This window comes from Schistosoma mansoni, chromosome 5 (assembly GCF_000237925.1).
Source record: "Schistosoma mansoni strain Puerto Rico chromosome 5, complete genome".
Taxonomy (NCBI): Eukaryota; Metazoa; Platyhelminthes; class Trematoda; order Strigeidida; family Schistosomatidae; genus Schistosoma; species Schistosoma mansoni.
The window spans coordinates 2,601,280-2,612,079 of NC_031499.1; the positions used below are offsets into that span (position 1 = coordinate 2,601,280).

At 34.5% G+C, this 10,800-nt stretch overlaps 1 non-coding gene across 1 annotated transcript; it reads left to right on the plus strand.

The window, feature by feature from the left end:
- Nucleotides 1-964: 964 nt before the first annotated feature.
- Nucleotides 965-1,031, plus strand: Smp_tRNA_01663_Gln_TTG.1.1. Its single transcript has one exon. It is a non-coding gene (tRNA).
- The last annotated feature ends 9,769 nt before the right edge of the window (nt 1,032-10,800 follow it).

The window sequence follows — 10,800 nt, forward strand, 5'->3', positions numbered from 1 at the left end:
CGTTATATCTAGAGCTTAGATTGTTATTATACGCCGTACTAATTGAGCACTTGTACATTAGAACCATCCAAATAGCAAGTTAAAAGATAGAAGACGAATGAGAAGGAATGTTATTCCAAACAGTGTCAAATATGGTACAAGACTCTCAGGTATTTATAGGTTTTAGTAAAAAGAAAATCAGTCCGCATACAGTGGTTTTTAGGATTTGTTCAATAGGGAAGCTACACATCGAGATTCTGGAATATTTTTCCAAACATGATTGAATGTAATGTCATCGGCTCTTTTTGAGCTCCTTAGAGCTTCCTTGAGTTCACTCGGGGACCGTCCTCACAATTTCAAACTGTAAAACTAATTATTTCAATTCATAATAGTTTGAATAATCCCATTGATGATATTGAGGAGTGAATTTTGATCCATCTTAGTTACCATACATGTTTCCCGTTAATATTACCCGTGATTACGTCACGATTTTTTATAGAATTGATGGAATTTCATTAGCAGTGGAATTCAGGGTTCAGATTTCATCCTCTCTGTTATTTGTCAGTTGGATGTACCTAAATCACTGAATTGTTGTCCACTGCAAAATTCAATTGCAACGCCTTTTGCTTCAAAATTGATTACGTATGCTTGAAATTTTTTTCAACATCGCAAATGAAAACCGATTCAACATCAGATACAAGCACATTTTTTGGATGATGACTGTAATAGTTTTCTTAATTAATTAACATTATGTAGTGAATCCCTTGTTTTGATTTGAATGAAATCGGTTTAATATGTAAACAATGATAAGAAATATTTTTCATTTAATATTGTTTGTTTGAATCTTTCCATCGGTGTATTAGGACTGCAATTGGTCAGTCTCTAATTAGCATATGTGCATACTGTGTGTATTGCCTCGATATAGCCTTAATTCACGAGCATTGTAAGCAAAGATGGATAGTGGCTAGCAGTGGCTATTAGGACTCAGTGGCCGAGTGAATAACGCGATGGCGTTTGAAGCGAAAGGTACTGGGTTCGAGTCCCAGAATGAACATCAACTCTGAGATGCAGGTACATCCAGCTGACGAGTCCCAAATAGGACGAGACGCGCGTCTTGGATTCCACTGCTAGCCACTATCCATCTTTGCTTACAATAATAAGAATTATTGAGATTGTAAAGGTATAACATTTACAAACAGATATAATTGTACATTTTATGATTTGAACAAACACTAAACTGACAAGTATTTGACTGTGACAGCAGGAAACTCTGTTTTAATCTAGTTTTCTTGGTAGATGAGACTCATCGGCAAGGTGCACCTATAGTTTGCAATGAAGTGGTGCATCCTACTGAATTCAAGCCAATCTCACACAGTTTCAAAGTCTGAGACTCTCATTGAGTTATTCAGGCCACGGAAGACTTCTTATGAAACTGAAATGTTTTTACAATCAATTGAGGGCTGAGCAGTAACTAGTGTCATGTTTTACTAGTTATTTAGCTCTAATAAAGTTCCACTGGTCAAGTTGCAATGAAGCCACATAGGTTCAGGGTTTTCTTCTGACTACTTCCGAATCTTGCATTTGAACAGAGTTCACGCGATATCACAACACTTAGACTAGTGGGTATATTCCAACTTGATTGATAAAAGTCAATCAGTGTTATAAGGCTGAATAAACATTCAATAATTCAATACATAGTGGTCAATCTTTTTCAAACATTTCCACACTTGTATATATATATATTTGTTGCCAATATGTATTTACCAGGATAATACAAATAACTTCAGTTAGATTTAGTTTCAGATAGCAAGCTTTTGAATTATATAGAATATCGACGTAATATAAGAACATCGTTTTCGAATTTTCTGACTATAGTTATTCTGTTGTAGAAGAAGGAATCAGCTGATTCTTGAACTTAATTGATTCAATGTGAATAACATTTCATAAAGCATTTCCAAATAAATATTTAGGCTTATACTATAGTGTGGCCTACTTACATCCATATAAGTAGTATATGGTGATGGTTAGACATAGAATGTATTCTGACAGACCGATAAGGAAAGGACTGAAATGAAGCGCAATTAGTAGGACAATGCACAAACAATGAAATTAGAGAAGATGGATTGATATTTACAGAAGGAATAGTGAAGATTGAGACAATTGGTTGTTATTTTGCAAATTAACTGTTGGCTGTATAGTTATCAGAATTTAGTGAGATAGTCTGTAATTTATGTCTAAATAGATTCGATTGTCCCATCAGTGTCCTTGTTCATTACAATATTACTTTTCTCAGTATTTGTTTTTTTCTAGTCGTTACTCGTTTATATCTTCCTAAAGTTTTTTTTAATCATTGAGATACTAAACTTTCTAAGACTAGGAGTATCAACATCGAGATGCGTGTGTATCCTACTGATGAGCCCCAAAGGAGACGAAATATATGTTCTATTGAACAATGCTAGTCACAATACTAGTCATAATACTAGTGGCTTTTTCTTTTACAAGCTTTCTGATTGATTTATCCAGGCAATAGTTTTTGGGCATTCAGTGTCAACAAATCTTTACATTTTTTACTGCTAATAGAAAGGAAGTTTGATTTGCGTTTTGCGCCACCCCTGTCCCCCCAAATAATTGTACAGTATATTTGTAAATGTATAAATATGATATATGATATATTTACATCTGAATTTGTAAATCTTCCTACTACTACTACTACTACTACTACTACATAAGAACATCAACTTTCTTATCAAAACATAATAGTTTGATATAACCAATTACTAACCGACTATAGTTACACAAAATGATAAAACATAGTACAAGTTGTATACTAGATTATGATAGTAACCTTAGGGTGTTGTTTTGATTTCCAACGGTTGTCAAAATGGTCATTTCATATTGTAAACAATAATAACTATAGACTCTTTGAACTAACTATTCTCTTGATCTATACCATAGTTTCTTACATCTTTTTACTGGAATTATAGTTAGAATGAAGTTATTAATGTTAAAAGATGACAGATGTCAGTCAATATTAGTTGCTTCTTTTTTTTTCTTTTGAATGAACATTGTTTACATTAGAAATAGTAAAAAAAAGTAATTGATTGAATAAAACAAACGTATGATAGGGTATAGATTGTATCATAGTGTTGATTTTGATATATCTATTTCAGGGATTCTTTTTTAGATGTTTTGTAATGTGTTTTATCTTATCATTTGTAAGTTTATAGTAGTTGACCTTTATAATTTGATTTATACGCTATAAGATTACAGTAATACGAAAAAAAACTTGTTAAGAGGTGTATAACAACATTTTATGGTGAATTTTGTCCCCAAATGCCTTCGTACTACCGAGAGTGGGGAGAATCCACTCTCCCTCTCGAAATGCTCTCACATGTCCACGGGTATACAGCCTATACCAGGGAATTCCTACTCGTTGCTTTCTCGTGGCATTACTGTTGTTTATGAAATTGAGAGAAAGAAAAGCAAATGTTCGGCGCTCTAACTGGGTTGGTGAACAAGGAAAGTTCACCTAGGGGAGTTGGAAAACCCTGATTACAAACCAATGATGCACACGGGCTCCAGTATCTTGAGGGAACAAATGGCGTATGAATCAATTGTTGGTCACCGGCTTCCATAGGACTGCATCTCCTCACAATGCTCCACTGCCTTGTGAATCAGATCTTTAGGTCAGAGGTTCTGAGTGTGGTCCCTTAAGAAAACTATCTGTTTCAATTTGGGCACCTGGGCAGTATCTCAGCCTTCACACAAATTAAATTAGATTTGTGTGGCGCATATGTAGCTGGGGCCCCTTTGTACCAATATTTATGTGTTTATATAAATAAATAAATTAAATGGTGAATCTTAAAATTTGCTGAACTCATTAACAAAGTAAAACTTTATATGATTGCTTTTTATGCAAATGTTTCACATGAAAACGCATAAAACTGTTTGATTCGGTGTAGCAAATTTAGTTGAGTTCTAGAGATCTTATATAGTTGAAATCATGAGTCAAATGAAGCTAGACCAACCATGAAAAATCTGCAAGCACTGGACAGTCTTTTCGTTCTATTGTGGGACTCCTCAGCAGTGCGCATCCACGATCCCACCTCGCAAGATTCCAACCCAGGACCTATCAGTCTCGCGCCAGAGCGCTTAATCACTAGATCATTAAGCCAGCATCCAATGGTGTTAATGTCTAACTTCAACCAATCAATATTTATTATTTACATTGAATGATTAAATTTTTTTAAAATAAAAGACTCATATTACTATTATTAATGAATTAGATATTAACTTAATTCTCTTTGATAATATTTTAGAAAAGAAAAATTTATTAATCAAGATGAAATGGAAACAATTGAAATACAAAATAAGATCGACACAAAAAACTAGTTGGATGATAAGTTGTCGTGTAGTATAAGTTCAAAACAACATTAGATAGATAGATAGATAGATAGACAGAGAGAGAGAGAGACAAAAAGAGAGAGAGTGAAGGAGGGATTGAAAGAGAGAGAGGGAGTGAGAGTCATCAAATATTTCGGGATCATCACTGAGGTTCTTATTTTATCATGCAACACTTGAAAATTCTATACAAAACTGTTACATAAAAGTGAACAAAATAAACCTTGTTGCATTAATGTAAATATCAGTTTGTCTAGGCTTTTTTGTTTAGGTTAATTGGTTTATGTTAGATAAGTTCTACTCTGGTGGCCATTTACCAAACTTTACTGATATCATTATAGAGTTTGATTAAGATGAGATAGTTGATAGTGATAGGCAGGTTTGTTTTATTTTATTTGAACACAAATAATAGATATGCACCACTCAATAGCAATGAGATCAGTAGTGGTTATCACTGATTTGTGTGAGGGCTGTGATACTACCAGAGTTACCAAACCGAAGCCGGTGGTTTTCTTAGTAGATCATACCCAGAGCCTTTGATCTAAAGGTGTATTCCATAAGACATTGGATAAATGTAAGAAGATGCAGTCTCATGGCAACTGGTGACCAACAATAAGTCTATACGATATTTATTCCTTCAGGATCCTGGAGCCCATGTACACCATTGGTTTAGAATCAGGGTTTTTCGCAACTCCCGTAGTTGGATCCTTGATATCAACAGACCAGGTTAAAGCTCTAGACATTCGCTTTTCATCCTCTGTATTTCTTGATTCACGTCACAATCTGGCAGGCAATTATCTTCTGATAGTGTAAAGTGAATGACTTTCTATATAAAATTAAGACTGAGTTGTGGCTGGCAGTGAAGTACAAGATTGCTACCTCATCCTATTTGAGACCAATGAGTTGTGTGTACCTGCGTCCAGTTTTGAGGTCCACGTGTGGATTGAAATACAGTACCTATCCTTTGAAATAAAAGCCTGTGATCTAGCGAGCTATGTTATTGAGGTGGTGCATAATATTTTAGTAAGAGTTTGAATTTTAAGTTATCAACAACAAAATTGTTACATTGAATCATTCCAATGAGAATTCGTTTATGCAGGCAAAGAAATCAAAATTCATTCTTAATTATTAATGACCAGATATTTTAAACCATCACCAATAATAATATAGATATCATACCCACTAAGCAAGATGATGAGTACTTAGGCTCAATAGCTGAGTAGATAATAGGACAAAGTGTGAAGTGAATAGTACCGAGTTCGAGTCGTAATTTGATCGTCAACAGTAGGAAAAAAGCTTACTTCCCGAGTTTCATTGCAAGCCATAATCCATCCGTTCTATACAACTTGAACTATTGTAGCAATCCACAGAACATGCACTTATGCCATTCAGGGTGAAAGGAATTCTAATTTTGAATGCTAATAATTCAATTTTTACCAAATAATGATCTAAACGACGCTACCTAGTATCACAAACTACTTTTGAACTGGTCTAGGCTGTGATCAAATTTACAGATATAGTAATTACTCAGTTGAATCCCGTCATTTTGTTTAGTCATTGATGTTATTTAGTTACTGGAAGAATTTCAATGATTATTTATGGTGTAGACAGAAACTATTTTAGTTGCTAGGACAAAAGATTTTATGAATTTCTAGCAAATTAATAAATATACTTATATAGCTTGAATAAGTAGTTTGTCTTTACTAAATAATCAGAAGGGGTTTTGTGGAGATTTCAGTATTTTCATAGTTGAAATCATGAGTCAATTGAAGCTAGACCACCAAGGAAAACCGGAAAACGCTGGAAGGCTGTTTAGTACTATTGTGGGACACCTCATCCACGATCTCATCTCGCGATATTTGAACCCAGGACGAACCAGTCCAGTGCCTCCAGGTTTTCCATGGTGGTCTAGCTTCAATTGACGCATGATTTCAACTGTGAAAATACTAAAATCTCCATAAAATCCCTTAAGATTATAATCATATGCTCACTAGTGACTGACTTCAAGAGATATTTCTTGGAGTTCTAGTGAGAAGCAGTGACCAGTGGAGTTCAACCACGTCTGTTGTGAGATAGGAACTCACTGAAGACAATTGGTGAAATGGTTTCTCAATTTCGTGGATTGGTTAAAGTTAGACATTAACACCGATGGATACCGTCTCAGTGAACTAGTGGTTAAGAGCTCGCACACGAGACTGATTGGTCCTGGGTTCGAATCTTGCGAGGCAGGATCTTGGATGTGTACATCTGAGTCCCACGATAGGACGAGTTGGTCGTCCAGTGCTTGCAGGTTTTCCATGGTTGGTCTAGCTTCAATTGACTCATGATTTCAACTGTGAAAATACTGAAATCTCCACAAAACCCCTTCTGATTATCTTTGTTCCAATACTTCATAGTCAAATACATAATGAATAAGTATTCATTTAAACTGTTGAGCAAAAACATCACTGATTGTTTTCTGTTTATAAAATGTGATTACCAATGTCTAAACTCATTTGTCTTTTACACTTCTCTCAAGTTAATTAATTTCTGTTAACATGAAATATGAAATAAAAAATTTTAAAGAAAGGACTGACATTCAAAACGTTTCACAATCCCTTTTTGTTGTTGATTAATTACTTGTCATATCAGATAAGACAAATGACAACTTGTACCTAAATTTTTATTAGTTAATTGTTACTTACCATCAGTAAAGATTGTCTTTGTAAGAATACAACTGAAAACATAATAAAATATAAGCAAAGATAGATAGTGGCTAGTAGTAGAATCCAGGACGCACGTTTCGTTCTATTTGGGACTCGTTAGCTGGATGTACTTGCATCACAGAGTTGATGTTCACTCTGGGAATCGAACTCAGAAACGTTTGTTTCAAACGCAATCGCGTTATTCACTCAGCTCCTGAGTCCTAAGAGCCACTTGCTTATGCAGTAGTGTGAAGTTTTCCATATTTTGTATCTACCAGCTTACCAGATGTGACAAAGATATGAATTCATTGAGTATATCGATTATAAATTCACTTGGCATTGTTTGTTTGAATCTTCCCATTGATGTTAAGAACTGCAACTGGTCAGTCTCTAATTGGCAAATGTGCATACTGTACGTATTGCCTCGATATAGCCTTAATTCACAAGCATTATAATCAAAAATGGATAGCGCCTAGCAGTGGAATGGAGGACGCGCGTTTTGTCCTATTTCGGACTCGTCATCTTGATGTAGCTGCATCTCAAAGTTGATGTTCATCTCTCCTACTGATCAGTATATCTAGAAAATGAAGTTGGTTGTTCTTCTCTTCTTTGCACGTAAGAGAAACATATTTTTGACTTGTATTGAGTTCTTTAAACAAGCGGTTCACATCTTCCCATTTATCCTATATAATTCTGATGTCATCAACGTATAGTCTATACAGACACATCTTTTGAATTGAGTCTTCAGCTAAATTTTCAACATACCCAATTAACACATCCGCCAGCAATGGTCCTAAAGGGCTATTCATAGCTACGCCATCAATTTGTCGAAAGTGCTCGTCTTCAAAAGTGAATTTTACATTTTCAGTGCACAATAATAATAAATCTTGAAGAGATTTAACAGGAAATGACAATGGAAGGTTATTCAATGAACTATAGTCACATAAGAGGTACATTTGTAAATAAAGTGTTCACATCAAAAGAGCACATTGTCTTCAAATGAGTCAATCAAAGTGTACTTACAAAATTGATGTCGGATAGGGTTTAAAACTTTTGTAAGCCATTTCGCAAGTTTATGTGTAGGTGACTGACACATCAAAAGAATTAGACGTAAGGGGATATTAGGCTTATGAATTTTCGGGAATCCATATAAATAAGGATACACCGAATCCATAGGTTTTAATAAATTAAACTCATCCTTGTTTACTTTCTTTTCTAACTTACGTAATCCATTGGAGTCAATATCAACCATAAATTTTCTTTTATCACTGAGAATGGATTCCATTTTATTTTTGTAATCGAATTTATTGATAATAACAACACCAGATCCTTTATCGGGTTTAAGTATAATAATATCGGTATTGTTTCGCAATTCTTTTAATGATTTGAAGTGCTAAGAAGTTAATATGCTTCTCTGCTTTGGTTCAAAAGAGTGAAACTGATGCACTATATCCACTAATTTAGCTTTAAACCAACTTTGATTCTCTAAGGATGAATGGGATAAAGTACTCGATTGATCATAGAGGTTTTCGAATCGGACGTTGATTGTCAATTCAGAGATTTGTGTTATAGGGATAGAAAAATTGAAACCCAGAGAAAGTGCCTCCTTTACATGAACGGACAATAGAATGGAGGATAAATTAATGACATATTTATCAGGATTGATTGGGAAGGAAGTGAGATTATTATTATTACAGAAAGACTTCCTAAGCTTCCTTCTGATCACTTCTTTCGTTTTCGAAATGACTTACTTACTTACTTACTTACTTACGCCTGTTACCCCCCGTCGAGGAGCATAGGCCACTCACCAGAATTCTCCATTCAACTCTGTCCTGAGCCTTCCTTTCCAGTTCTCCCAAGTTGTTATTCATCATTTTCATATCTGCTTCTATTTCTCGGCGTAATGTGTTCTTTGGCCTTCCTCTTTTCCGCTTCCCTTCACCATTCCAAGTTAGGGATTGCCTTGTATTGCACATTGGTGATTTCCTTAATGTATGTTCTATCCACTTCCAACGTCATTTTTTAATTTCCTCTTCAGCTGGAAGCTGGTTAGTCCTCTCCTATAAAACGCTGTTGCTGATAGTATCCGGCCAATGGATGTTGAGTATTCTGAGTAGACAACTGTTTATAAATACTTGTACTTTCTTGACGATGGTTGTAGTAGTTCTCCATGTTTCAGCCTTCATACAGTAGGACTGTCTTGACGTTCGAAATGACAATACTACAAAAATTGATGTGTGTTTATTTGTTTTACACAATGTCAAATTGTATGAAAACAATTATGAATGAAATGGTTATTAATACTGAGATCAGATGGTCAATAATCTTTTTAATTTTTAAAGAAGTATCAAAATTAATGACAGTCTGGAGTAAAATGTATTGATGTTTCTCTAAGTGTCATCGGAGACAACGTAGTCTCGTGAACAAAGTTACAAGTAATGAATCTTTTATTATATTGATTTTTCAACCAAAGATTCCTTGATAAAGAAGATATACTGAAAAAAAAATTGTAGACGGATTTCGGAGTATTATTTTTCTTATTATGTTCGTCATTCTTATTGTGCAGATGTTATGTGATCATTTAAAGATAGTCGTTGAAGACCCTGAACTCAGGTTTGCATTAAAATAAAGAGAGGACTTAAATTATCAGCATGATAGATGCATTTTGTACGATTAGAATCTGTGTTACTCAGCTTTACAGTATAGGGTGGTGTTAATTAGCTATGATAGCGGGTTTTGACCTGCTAGTTACGTTGATTGATCACTAAGAAGTGATTTATTACTTGTTTAGTTAGTTAATTGTCATTATTCAATGATCAATTTATGCGAAAAGCATCCAAGTAATTTAAAAAGTATACACAATTTTTAGTAATGAAGGTTATGTTGGTATTTGGATTTTGTGGGTGTACAACATAGACTGAGATTAGATAAGAAGAGTGTTATATTCTAGCGAAGACATAAGTACGGGTAACTTCCGGGATCTAATAATGGACTATTATTCTATGTATATTCTTATTGTTTAACTATTGAGTAATTAGATTGTATATATCTATATTCATCTTATTATAAGCTTCATTTCGACCTATGGATTATTATTATACGACTTACTGTACCTAAATTATATTCAGTTTATTGATTACTGTATCCCATGTTTACAGCCACATTTGGCTTGATCTTGTACAAATATTATTTACTATTTTATGGTGTGATGCGGTTTGTCTGTCTGCTATATAAACCGAGTATGTCTGAAATAAATGATCCGCATAGCAGAAGCTGTAACTGTTGTTCTGGACTCGAATGCATGGGCTAGGTGGACAATGGACCAATAAGGACGCTAGACTACTAATACCGGTCGAAGTCATTAGTGTTAAGATTAGACAAGTCGCATTCTGATTGGTGGATAAATCACGTGATAAAAAAGCCGGACATAAAATCACAACAAATTCATAACAAAGAGATTGAATGCCAGAAAGCACTGAAAAAATGCCTCACCCAGGTGCAGTACTTCTGAATAGTATTCACCTCTGACCCTACTACAGTTCGAAAGTAAGGCTTTAAAGCCTCACGAGGACAGCTTAATCTTCAGGTTACTGAAGTGACATTCAATGATTTATATCTATAACTTAGGTCAGTCAACAATATTTCTCGATAATCAACCACTATTATAGATTATATACACTTCTTGCCTTATATGTTTGGTTTCGTTTGGTCAAAATTTGTTACTGGAAATCTAGGA